Consider the following 13,206-nt stretch of genomic DNA (forward strand, 5'->3'; position numbering starts at 1 on the left):
GTAGAATCTCTGAGAACGGATCTTTGGTTATATGTGGAGAAAGAGAAGGGGAAACTTTGGCTTGAGAATGGAAAGACCTCTATCAACTGATTTTTCAGGTACAATACAGTATCTGTGGTGATATTCTTCCAAGTTTCCAGAAAAATAGGGGATCTTGACTCTTAAACTGATATGAAAATCCTATTTATTATAGAATCATAGAATCATTTAGGTTGGAAAAGACCTTTAAGATCATCTGGTCCCACCGTAAACCTTATGCTACCAAGTCCACCACTAAACTGTTTCCCTAATTGTTTCTGGTTTCAATCTAGTTCAGGGGCAGACTAATTTAATGAATGTATAAACCTTGTTATAATATTTAAGTTTCATTTGCTGGTGAAAGAACTTGAACTAGAGAAGATAAATTTCTTCTGCGTTAAAACAACAGTGATAAGTATAAACAATTTTGAAAAGAAATTGTTCTTGACTTTTCACATTTAACTAATAAATGAAAGATTCTGTATTGCTCTGCATCTATCTGTATATAGATATGGATGAAGGATAATGTCATGTGTCAATTTTTGGAATATCTTAAATTCTGTGGACATATGATATAGCATATGACTGCTTGATTTTCATTAGTATTCTTATTTTATTCAAACTTTCTTGCTTTAATTGGATATTAAAACTGAAGTGATAAAATACAAGAAACAAGTATGAATCACCAAAATTCCACACTAAAGTCTGTTATCCTGACATTTTTCTGAATGAATATTGAAATGCTTCACTAAAAAGATCTTGAAGTTGCTCCATCAGTAATCAGACCCAGACTTTACTTGAAAAAAGTTCTTTTTATATTTAGTTATGAAAAGCATGCTCTTAATTATAATGATGTTCATTAAAACAAATGCCTTTTAAGACTACTATTTTCAATTCAAAGTCTCTTCAAAAACATATGAGAACCCCCATAATATATATTTCTGTCCAGAAAAAATGTTAGACAGAAAAACATACCAATTTAATGAATATGATATAGATGTACATCTATATGTATGTATATGTGTGCTCTTCTCAAGAGAATCAAGAGGTTTGGTTCTGTCTTTAATTTTTTTTTTCACATTTAGAGAAAGTGTAAGAAGTGATTTAATTTGATGAAATCAAACATTCAATGAAAACAAAGGCGTTAGCTCTGAAATAAGACATCAGCTTTGCAGGGCTATAGATCCTTTGAACTTGGATGACATTGTCTCTGAGGACAAGATGTTTGATGAATTTTAGACTTTAAAGCCTTTAGTAGGAAAAATTAGTCCAGAATCTGTTCCTGTAGGATGGGAAGGAAAAAAAAAAAATCATTCTTCAAAAGATCAGGGAAAAAATGATGTCATTTTCTATTTCCCTTAAGTACCTTTTCTTCAGATGCTTATATTGGAAGAGGCTCAACAGCCATGAATTTAGGGGCTTATGCTCCAAGTGATCAGGGCATTTATGTTCTCTCTGCACAGAATATTGAGGAGAAAAAAAAAACAAACCCTCTTAGAATATAAAGATAAAGGGCTCCATGGGTAAGATGGTCTTACAAAACATCGCTGACTAATTCTAATCTATTAATTCAATATAATGAACATAATGATTTGTGTAAAATTGCTTTACCCCTGTTATATGCCAAATCTGTCAGGAACAGCTGCTTTGCATTCAATATATCATAATGACATATACTGTGGAGTTATAATATTTAATTTTTTTTTTTCATTAAGGTCCTATTTTAGATTTGCAAGCTTGTGCACGAGGGGAGAAGGGCTGTTGCCTCCATCACACTGTCATTAAAGGTTATCAAAAAGAACTCTTGGCTCTGTGAAGAAATAATGAGAGCAAGTTGGTTTTGCGGACCCTGTTACAAGGAAAGAATAAACCAGGATTAAAAAGCCTCATGGAGAGTATTTTTCCCAACAGGCCTAATGTTTAATACTTTTTCACTTTGAAGAATTAGAAGTGTCATGATAACTGGAGCTTGAAATAAAGGTGAAATGCTAACACAGGTAGGGAGATGGACTGAAGGGTTTATAATTAATTGAGCCTTTATAAACACACAGAGGCTGCACTAGAGCCTCCCTGTCTCATTCTTTCCTAAATCTTAAATACTCCTAAATGTATTCCCTGACTCTAAACACCGTTTTCCTTTTGAACTGCTGATGATACACTTTGTCCTGTTGCAGAGCTTGTCCGGACTTACAAAAATAATGGGCCTAAATAAGCATTTCTCACAGCTCAGAAAGTCTAATTCTGGCTGAGAAGAAATTAACATAGTAATAATTTTGCTAAACAACCCCCTCCCCGTCATGCAAGAGTGGAAGTGCTGTAAAGCACAGCTCTAGGCACCTCTATTGCAGCCTAAAGGTGATTTTTCCATGGTAACCTCTGCAGGTAACTGCAGCATCAGAGTAGGACAGGGCTGTAGACCTGCTTTAGCAGAGTCTCTATTAATTTTGGCAGATATAATATAAAATAGGGCTCAAAAAAACCAAGATTACAAGCATGAACCAGAGCAAAGAGGAGGATGGAGTGGCGTTGAGAAACAAGGGAGAAGGAAGTCTATGAGACCACAGACTATAGAGATTAAAAGGAACTGAAAAACTGGAACAAGCTCAAAAGCTATAGAATGAGGGGTATCAGTTTTCTATTTTCTGCTTGGAGTAAACTGAAATTAAACATATGCAGATATGTTGAAGTGCTCTTAGTAAAGACATCCTTATTTCCTGTAGGTTGTTGACCTGAATTTGTCTTCCAAGAAGTGCAAACAACCAACACACCTAAAACGCATCTAATACTTAGCCTTGTGGATACTAATTGCACTGGAGGTGCATTTCTTTCTTCTTTTTTTTTTTCCTTTTTCATCCTCCCGCAGACCTGGATATCCCCATTCACCAAAAACCTGTAAGATTTCCTGGCGTCTCCCACATCATAGGAGAATATAAAATGGCAATTGCCTGTCGGAAGGAGGGAGCTGGGGAAAAAGGCAGCAGAGTAAAGTCATGTACATAAACTGAAGTATTTGTGTATTACATGACCAAATAAAACATAGGAAGTGGTTGGAACTGGCATACTGAACTAATTAATTCAACTAGCTGCTTCATCTCTTTGATAAACTGATTCATTTTGTTGTTTCCCAGTCCATTTCAGGCAGTACAGTTCCCCCGAAAGCTTCTGGACGCAAGAGAGGACCACCATCCATCTGCAGAGGAGTTTTACATCCTGCACCTGACTTTCTCTTGCATTTGTTGACTTCTTTTGTCTGGCACTGGTGCCCAGGCAGTTCTGACACTCTCTGTGATGGCAGCGTGGGAGTGAGCAGGGTGAGCCTATCACACAGATAAAACCTCTATCAGGAAGAGACAAGAAATTACTTTAGAAATTTTTATTTCCACTGGATTTGATGGGGCCACATTGTTTTTGTGAGTGCCTTGTGTGGCTGCATGCTTGCATTTATCTTTTTTTGTGTGTGTGTGTGTGAATGGAGAGTTTGGTACTGTAGAAATTAAACTCTTCTTCCTGAAAGGCTGAAGCAAAAAGGGAAAATATTTCAGAACACCTTACCTTTCTCCTGTATTCATCCTCAGCGTGGGATTTTACAGAGCTTGGGACTTTCTCCACTAAAAATTATTTACCACGAAGCTGAAACTCTTTTAACAGAGGTAGAAACAACACTGGCCAGAGCATCATTTTTATGCTGAGGACAGAAACTTCGCTCTTCCTTTGCTGTGAAAACGTTGGCTGCTTCTGTAACTCTGCCTTGATCATGGGCACATAGATCAAGATACTGTCTCCCAACGTGCACAACTCTCTTGACTTTTTCAGGTCCCTTATTGTGTGATGTAAACCCACCTTTTTGGCAGTTTGGTATTGTAGTACTTTAAGCACTCCAGAAAATACATTTACACTGCATTTCAAGCCTGCATGTAACTAAATCCTGTCAAGGAAAGTCTTTACATAATGCATCAGCATATGGTGGGGGTTTGTCTCTTTTTTTAGTACAGTATGGCTACACAATGGGTTGGAGTGGCTTTTCTAAGTTATTAAAAATAGACCTAGGAAAGGCTGGCCTTTAAAATAAGTGTCAAGATCCCTAAAAACAGCTGAGAAAGAGAGAAAAATGGACCAATTATTTGGATTCATGTAGAACTTTCTTACCTAGTAGTACCTTCACTGTCCTACTTTTTTTTTTTTTTTTAAACAGTGAAATATTATAGTAACTAAACCTGAAAAATAGTGAGGGTAAAACAATATATATATATATATATGTTATTTTCTTAAACATGAATATTCCTAAATCCAAAAATCATTTTGAGGCAAAAATGAACTACATGAAGTAAATGTTCAGAGACTTCTGTCCTAAACTTCTCTGCTGCTTTGTAAAGTATATCTATTATCAAAACTTTAGCAGCTCAGCTGGTAAGTGATTTAATGCAAGATCATTTTTTCTCCTGAAATGTGAGTCTTCTGGGCTTTAGACCCCAAGTCACAGTGCATATGTTCCTCCCATGTAGCCAACACTAAACTGCTGGAGAGTCTCTAAAAAGATCTATTTTCTGCCACCTGTGACCATTCTGTTAAAAATGTCTTTTGCACTTTCAAGACTGCAGTGAGTAAAATGGATCGTTTAGGGGAAAAATCAGCTCAGAGTAAAGAGGTTTTGGAAGATGATACCAGAATGTTTATAATGCACGTTATGGCTGAGAGGGCTGTGGGAATTTAGCCATTACTGTATATTTACATTGACATTTACATTCAGGCTCCTACATAATGAGCATTTACAGCCCAAGCAGGTAATATTAGAGGCTGCTGTTGGACTGTAAGCTATTGGAGCTGTTACACAGCCACATGCATGGCCTTCTCAATACATAAGAATGTGCTTCTAGAAACATTTTTGCTGGGATTAAATATTCAAAGCCCCTGCAGCATAAAAATAACAGCTACTGAATGGACATCAGTTCTCTTAGCAAATGATTGCTCTGAGGAAGAATATGAATTACTGGCCATACGGAGAAAATTCTTTATTCTCCTTTTTAATTTAAATATTCTAAAAACTACTACAAATGTGAAAAATACTATTTCTCTAGTGAAGAATGTGGGAAATAATTCATTATTTTTTCATTATTCAAGGCCAGGATGGACGAGGCTTGGGGCAACCTGAGCTGGTGGAAGGTGATCCTTCCTACCCATGGCAGGGGGTTGGAATGAGATGATCTCTAAGGCCCCTTCCAATCCAAACCATTCTATGATTCCATGATTATCCCACATAATCTTCCAATTTCCTATGGTTTTTCCCAGTGAATTGCAAAGTTCTGAAACTTTAGCTATTTTCATTAATCAAAAAATTATCTTCTCCTGAACCCAGCTATTGGATGCACAATTGTTCTTCCAGGCTTGTGCTGTCAGGTTTGTATTGTCTATTTTGGCTTGATTTAACCACTGAATTAGATTTGCTACTGGGTGTCTGCTATAAAAGCCAGACTACAGGCTGACTGCCAGTCATCACAACAGAGAACTAGGCAAAAAGATTAAAAAAAAGTCGAGCTTCTTTCCCCCTCAGGAGACTGCTGGTCCAGAACAAGTCTGAGAATCACTGTTCAAGCACCTGAGGAAGCTTATGGTGCTTCTTGAATTTATTATAACAGAGTTGGTAGCAGTTGCTCGGCATTCAGCACCCTCAGTCAACAGTGATTTTTTTAAAACTGCTTTTCCAGCCTTAATTCTCTGTTCTCTGAGGTATGAGATGTGGAAATCTGGATGTTCACCAGCTTGATGACATGTCTCATAAGCAATGACGCCATGAGTCACTGAAATAGGGACAAGAATCAGAGCTTCAGAAATGATGCTCCATCTTTAACTCGCACAGCAAACACACAAATCAAACCTATTGAGCAGCAATCTGCAATCTGCTCCAGGTAGTGCCTATGCAGGTTCTGTTTCCTTCCTGTTTAGTTGTACTTAGATTAAATCATCTCTTAGGTTTTGTTAAAATGGCTTTTTTTTTTTTTTAATTTACATCTAAAGTATTTTCAGCCTTTCAGAGATCGCACAGGAAGCTTGTGCTGCATAAGTTTGAGCTGTATGCAAAGCTGCCATCCTTTTATAGAATTTTGTCACTGCTGACATACTGTCAAGTGGATGCGAAGGGAATCAGATGCAGGATCCAACTTGACGTGAAATTTTAGGTGTGCAGTGAAAGACATTTTCATGAGAAATGGCACGTCCTCAGTAATCCAGGGTTTGGACAGGGTAACACAGGCAACTTCTGCTGCAGTATTTTACAGGTTTAGATGATGGTTTCTTTGCAATTTAGTGACGAAGTTCTGTTGTCCACACTGTTCAAAAATATTTTGTGACTGTAAAAATGCTTTTGATGATTTTATTTAAGAAAAATCCGAAGATCCACAGATCCACAACAGTTACAATAGATTTTTCAATTAATATTTATTTCATATGACAAAAATAGTTGGAACATACACTGGTTTTAAAAGAGCTAGCAATCAATTAGTGTTGCTGCAGGTTCTTGAAGCATAACAGGGGTAAGTTTACAGAAAAGCAGTATTTTGCTTTCTCACCTCCTCACACCTGGGAGAAACAACTCATCACTGTTCACAGACAACATCCACTTTTTTATTCCGAAGGTTCCTCTCCCAAATACATCACTAACATGCAGTGCCTACAAAGAAATTATATTTTAGACTAGAATAGTGAAGATCAACTGTTGTGTTGTTCAAACTCTCCTGCCTGTATAGGTGTGCTACCTCTTAGCACATGTAGTGAGTGTTTGGGAAAAATGAGAGTCAGGTTTCTGGCTTTGAATGGCCTTTTGCAGAACTGGATTTTAGCCATGAAATGGATGTTGTAAAAGTCTCTAAAAAAATCAATAATAAGGATGTGAGTTTCACTCTGTAGCCCAATAGCTCTGCCATTCCTTCAGTAGTTCTATGTTCCCCTTCTTTGTCTCTGTACTTAAGAATTTCTTGAGTCCCTAAAGGTCTCGCTTCCCCAGTGCTTCAGTGAGTGCATGATGTGCTAAAGCTCCTTTCTACAGGACCTTTGTTGCATCTTTTATTTGCTGCAATAGGAAATTATCTGCCTGAAAATCAGTCCTTTCTTTGCAGCCTTGTAAAATTTGTCAAAATCTCGGCCTAGGTGTTCCTGAGCTCCACTCCAGCCACAGCTCCACGCCTTGTTTCCAATCTCCATTAGGATAGTTTTGCTATCTCCGTTATTTCTATTTCCATTTCTCCATGGATTGTTCTGCAGGATTCTTCTCTAGGGCACCCAGTGACTTTCTTACTGGACATCTGCATAGATGCAACACATCTTCTTGAGGATCTCCACTGGCATCCCTTGTCAAGAGGGTTCATTTTACCTCACTGCTGGGACAAACCCTTTAATATCAGGTTGGCCATGATTTTCTCAGGTCATATGGCAGTTGTTTGGCTTTTTCTGTGGGAGACAAGCAAAAAAGGTCCCCTTATTCTACCAAAGCTTCACCAGAGAGCTCTTCAGCCTGACCAGCACTGTGATTGTCCTCATACCCACAGCACCACCACCCTACCCTGCACGGGAAACCCCACTGCTCCAGGAGGACAAACCATTGTCTCATAAATTGATCTAGAAATACTGGGAAGATATTATTGTTCCTTGCTGAAAAAAGGCCACAGGCCAGTCACTGGTGAAGGCATGTTCAAGGAAAAGGCTTTTCCAGAGCCCCAAAGGCACAGAGCTGCCCCTAAATCTGCAGGTTCTCTGGGTTCCTCCTGCCTGAGAGGGACCATTTCGGTGTGAGATGCTGCAGGAAGTGACGCAGGGCAGCAGCTGCGTGTGCCTGTGCTTCTCCAAGGGCTGCTTCGTGGAGAAGTGTTAAAACAGAAAATTGAAGAAACAGAAGTGTTTGCCCGGGTGACCCCTGCCAGGCAATAGTATGAGTCATTTTTCTTCTTTTTAATAGCAAACTCTCTGATTGTCCAGAACTTGTTACTTTCTAAGTCTAACTAACAGTACAGTAAGTGTCCTGTTTACTAAATCTATATTCTAAAAATAGCAAAGCAGATTTGTTGCAAGCTATTTATTTCAGTAGTCAAAGGGTTTCATTGAAGGTAAGAAAAGGGAAGTTGTCTTGAAGCTTAGAATTGTAATTCCTTTCAGTATTTCCCTTAAAACCTCATGTTTACCTTCTGCAAAAGCTAACTTTCCCTGTTTGCTGCAATTTTTACAGAGAAGCTGCTTTCATACTTTAAAATTTGTTTTTTTATTCCTGTAAGGAAGAACTTTGTTCTAACCCTGGGTGTAAGTCGCTCACTGGTAAGATGGCTCACTTCTGCTCTTGCAGGAAGTGGTTTTATTTTACTTTTAATTTTTTTTTTTTCCTGCTTTCTTTCTGTCTTTATGAGCTGTGGGAGATTAACCCAAATGCTGTCTGTAGACATGTGACCTACATGTTTTCCGTTCTTTTGAAATAGTTAAAACTGTTGCTGGTTGATGGCGGTTTGAGATGAGACGACAACGTCCCTGAGGCTGCAGGTAAGGGGCTTTAAATCCTCCTTAATGCAGTTTAGGAAACCTGTCGCTAAATATTTTTGAAATTGATCATAAATATGTGTATTTTGTATGCGTTCAACTAGGATTATTTTAACTGAACAATTATTTCTATTGGTTTTTGGGAATTTGAAAGCAATGAGCAAAAGTGTAGAGGATGTGAAATGACGTTTTGAATTAGTGCTCAGAATCTAGCAAACCTGTTGCATCCTGTGCAAGAGGGAACTTTATCTGGCCTTCTCCAGTACTACAAACCACTAACCACTTCTTGTATTCCTGCTGGGAGAAACTAGTTGTCCCCAAAGGGTAGAAAAACTGGTGGCACTGGCCAGGAAATGAGATTAGACCACTTTTCCCAGCATTTGCCTTTTCTGAATGCAGTTTAGCACTCTTTGACTAACTGGCTTCCCTGCTGGTGACCACAAGGGAGGTGATTAGTAGCCATAGATACTGTAAAAGTCACTGAGTGGTAAGGGCAGGTATTTAGTTGACACTTGGTATTGCCAGAGACTGAAGACATTGATAGAGGGATCTCTTGCCCGGCTCAGTCTCAAATACTTTGTACCACTCTATTACTCATCAGTGGCACTGACAGGGACAGGACATGGGGTGGCATAAAGGACTTTGTACATGAAATATCCTCGATTTATCTGTGGGCAGCCACCTGTGTTCCTTGTGGAGCTGTTCAGTGGACATGCCGTGATTGCACGTGAGGCTGTTTAAATCCAGTCCAATTCCTCCTCTGCCTTGGAGCTGGCCAGAAAAGGGTTGTACATTCTGACTCCTCACTTCACTCTTTTCCATGAGAAAAGATCTCTTTGCTTTGCTGTGAGTAGGCAAACAGCTTTCTGGCCTGCCCAGCTCTGCAAGGAAATAATAATTTAGGAAGATGTTCAAATAACGCAACAAAACACTTTGATTATGCGCCATGTAAAGGAGGGAGAGAATTAGCAAGATTTGTTTTATGGTGAAGATTTGTTTTCCCAGTAATGTATCGTTTGCTGCAAACTTTGTGACACGTGCCCATGTTTGTAACTGATAATGTTATCGTAGCAAGCAACTCGTTTTTCTTCTGGAAGTATGGGTCAGAGTTGAAAGATATCACACGTGGCTCGAAGCTCGTTTTGGAATAGTGCATGCTAATTGGAGACAGATTTTAGTGGAATGTTGTAAGATTGCATTTCATATTTTCAGTAGTTTTGGAGGAAAAAAGCTGTCCTGCCTACATACACAAATCAGCACAGACAGGGAAATTGTATAAAGAGAACATGTTCTCTTCCTGTGTTTGTCGTGGTTTTTATGTTTCTACTGCAGTGTCTTAGAGTCATTTGAAATGCATTTTCCACAGAGCTGTGAGATTTGGTGAAGTAGTTTGAATTCTCAGAGATATATTTCTTTATTTTCCCCCTTTCTCTGCAACATACTTCTTTGTGTCCAAGGGAAATTCATTTAAAAGCAGCATCTCTTGTTCACTTTGCCTCTCAATCCAATTACATCTGTAATGTACATTTGTTCATTTTCATTTCCAAATAGAGTGAACAGCTGAAGCACTCTGTATTTTAAAGCTCCTGCTGTACGTTATTATTGAATTGCAAAAAAACCCTTTGCTCTCTTTGAAAGCATTTGTTGTAGAAACTTCCTTCTGCTTTGACACAAAGATATCCTGGCTTGGAAGAGATGCTCCACGTTCTTCCAACCAAGCTCAAGTGTGCAACCCCCTCGGTTGTCCCTGTCACCAGAGCAGCAAGGGAGGGGACTGTATCGTGGTCTTGGGCATGTTCCTCCCTACCAGAAGCTAAAATGGTGACAGAAGCACATTTGGATTCCTCTCCTGGTGTTTGGGTGGCACAACACCACCATCTCCGATGTGGCGCTGGATCAATCCCAAGAGCTGTACACACCTCTGGATTGGACTTCTGTGTCTGTTTCTGGTCCAGAAATTTTTACCTCTTTGCAGTGAGGAGTTTCAGACCAGGCTCTCAAAGGTGGTACCCATAGTGATCTCTAGTGCAGCAGTGAGCTCTAGGCTTTGCCTGTGCCATCTAAAGAATTCAGCTTGGGTCTCTGCTAAGCAACTCCATGGACTTTGAGCAGTGGGAAGTGCTGTATTATGCCCTATTTTACTGAGTCACATCAAGATTAGTGGGTTATAGGCAACGTCTTCTGACTTTTTTGATACTCACAATGTGTAATTCTGATACTTGCCTATTTTTCTTGACTTTTGTTAGATGCCTCTGTGCTGTGTCAGCTCAATCAGTGTGACTTGTTAACCATTTAACGAGCTGCTAAAGCCTGCATGTGGCTAAACACTTCCTCTTGATGCTGAAGACCTCTGTTAGTACTTAGGTGTGTTCTGGAAACATGGCAGTTGTACAGAACATACCCTAATCCTGTGTTGATGTCCTAATTCCTGTTTTGGTGTTGTTTGCACTGATTTCTTTAAAAGACAAAACAAAGCATCACCTGAGCTCTAGCTGAAGGCCTTACATTCCATTTATTTCATAAAACTTCCACGTGGATACATCAAACCTATTTCTCAGTGCTACAAAGACAGAAACTGGTGCTGATGGATACTGTATATATGAAGATGCTTTGATGGTTTTCCTGATTAATTGTTGATAACATTAGTCCTGAAGAAAGCAGATGGGATAAAATTTTCTTCCAGATTTTCCGTGATGATTCAAGTGCTGTTCAGAGCATTGCAGCAGATTTCTTTCCCTTGCTACACTACCTGCAATAAACTGTCCCATTTGCCATCCTGTGGTGGCATCCAACACCTTTTGTCACCACCAAACTGATGTAATGACCTCTGAGGCTCAGAGTAGGCTGAATGCCTGGTTTCCTTCAACCTGCTCACAACAGCCCAGCTCCCTGTTGGGTGTGCATTTGGGAACCTGGGACCTCAGTCTAGATGAGGAGGCATTGGTGTTACCTGTTTCTGAAACCTTCCCTTAAGGTTGGTCTGCTTCAACCAGAAGCATCAATGAATCTTAATTTCACTGACAGCTCTCTTACCAACATCTGGAGGACAGAGGTGGTTGTTTCTTTGCTGTGCTGGACACTAAGATTGTACCCTCATGCACTGGACATGCCTCTGTCAGTCTTCCTGCTTTGAGAAATACTATAAAAAGGTTGTTTTGGAGACTCACTACAAAACAAACACTGCTAGCTCCTCATTTACACTGGGACTTCCTCAATTCTGAGCCATTTTTATTTTAAGAGTAAGACGTCTTGTCACAGAGTCTGTTAGAGTCACATCATCTTGAAGCTCCCTGATGCTCCTTGGGATGAGAGTTTCCAGGCTGGCTGAAACTGAAGTAAAAGGAATGCAACTGGATTTTTGTTAAGAGGGCTGTCTGAATGAGTAAATCAGGAATGAATTTTCTGGGCATAGATATTTAGATGTTGCAAACTGGCCATGGGACAAACATAGTCTGTGCTAGATCTCAGGCTGAGGATGCAGTCAGGTCATGCTGGAGCAGATTGTCAGAACATTATTGGCTCATGCTAAAATCATCTGGGGGTGTTGAGGCCTGACCTGTGTAAAAGTGAGTCCTGTTTGTGGAAACTAAGAACCAAACTTTACAGGTACTTGAAAATTTTTACTTTTTCCTCTTTATTTGTCTGTATTTTCATTCATCTCACTTAGCATGAGAAAGAAATGTTTTCAGAATTAAATGGGGAAGCTATCAGAGGGTTAAACAGGTATTGGTATTCTCCAAACTATCTTATAAACTACTGTGTGTATGTGCAGGTTGCATTAACTCAGAAAGTGCATGGATACTTACTGAATCATTCCTTCAAAAAATTAACTAAGCAAGTTTGACACTGCTATGGTTGGTGCTTTGAGATTGTTTAAGACCCAGTATAACTCTTCCTTGCCATTTGAGATTGACAGGTATTAAATCATTCACTTGTAGTTAAGCTGGGTATTGTGGGTTTGTACTGTGATTTTCATGAATATTTCTTTCAAAGCCTGTGACATTTATACTAAAAAGGCACAGTCCTCAAACAGATGAACTTGAAGGGATTTCTAATTCCTTCTCCAAGACATCCCTCAGTTTTCAGTACAACTGAAACCTGGTAAGAGGGGAGGGGGAGACAAGGAGGAAGGAAAAGCAGAAGTGAATGTGGCTTAGAGCTGAAGAGACGTGCTTCAAGTACGTGCTTGCTCTTTGTTTTGGATTTCTTTTCCTGCCCCACCCTGAGCAAAGCCACCACTGTATTTGGTGCTGAACCAGACACCAGTTACCGAAGCTGCTCCTGGGCAGAGCACAGAGCTGAGCACCTGAACTTGTTTGTTTGCTGCTCAGGATGTTACTAAACTCCCTTCCTTTGTGGGGGAGGAAGGAAATGACAGAGATATCTTGTGAAGGCAGTTCTGGAGCTCTGTCCCTGAGAGAGTCACCTCTGTGACTGGTGGGTCTGCCACCAGCCTGCTGGACGCCAGGATGCTCTCAGCTTTCTGCTGTCTCTGCTGCACCTGGGGCTCAGGAGGCTGCTGGGACAACCAGGTGCCTGCTTGGGACAGTGGGGTTGGAAGCCCAGCCCACGTGGTGATATTGTCCAGAACCAAACACACACATTGCAGGAGAACCTGGGCACCCACAGCAAACACCAACAGAAGCCTCCCTGGGCTCTCTCAAACAAAAGGCA

At 39.9% G+C, this 13,206-nt stretch overlaps 1 protein-coding gene across 4 annotated transcripts in view; it reads left to right on the forward strand.

Annotated features, from left to right (window-relative positions):
• The first annotated feature begins 3,184 nt into the window (after positions 1-3,184).
• The window catches only part of ARHGAP15 (Rho GTPase activating protein 15), a 334,404-nt gene continuing 324,382 nt past the window's right edge, over positions 3,185-13,206 (forward strand). Inside the window, exons 1-2 of one of the 4 annotated variants that reach the window (XM_050339915.1) lie at positions 3,185-3,329; positions 8,475-8,535. The gene's annotated coding sequence lies outside the window, so the exon portion shown is untranslated. Of the gene's footprint in view, positions 3,330-8,084; positions 8,536-13,206 lie in introns of those variants that run through there. The other 3 variants (XM_050339914.1, XM_050339913.1, XM_050339916.1) reach the window with 3 other exon arrangements.

This window comes from Myiozetetes cayanensis, unplaced genomic scaffold, assembly GCF_022539395.1.
Source record: "Myiozetetes cayanensis isolate MyiCay16 unplaced genomic scaffold, myiCay2020 scf9, whole genome shotgun sequence".
Lineage (NCBI taxonomy): Eukaryota > Metazoa > Chordata > Aves > Passeriformes > Tyrannidae > Myiozetetes > Myiozetetes cayanensis.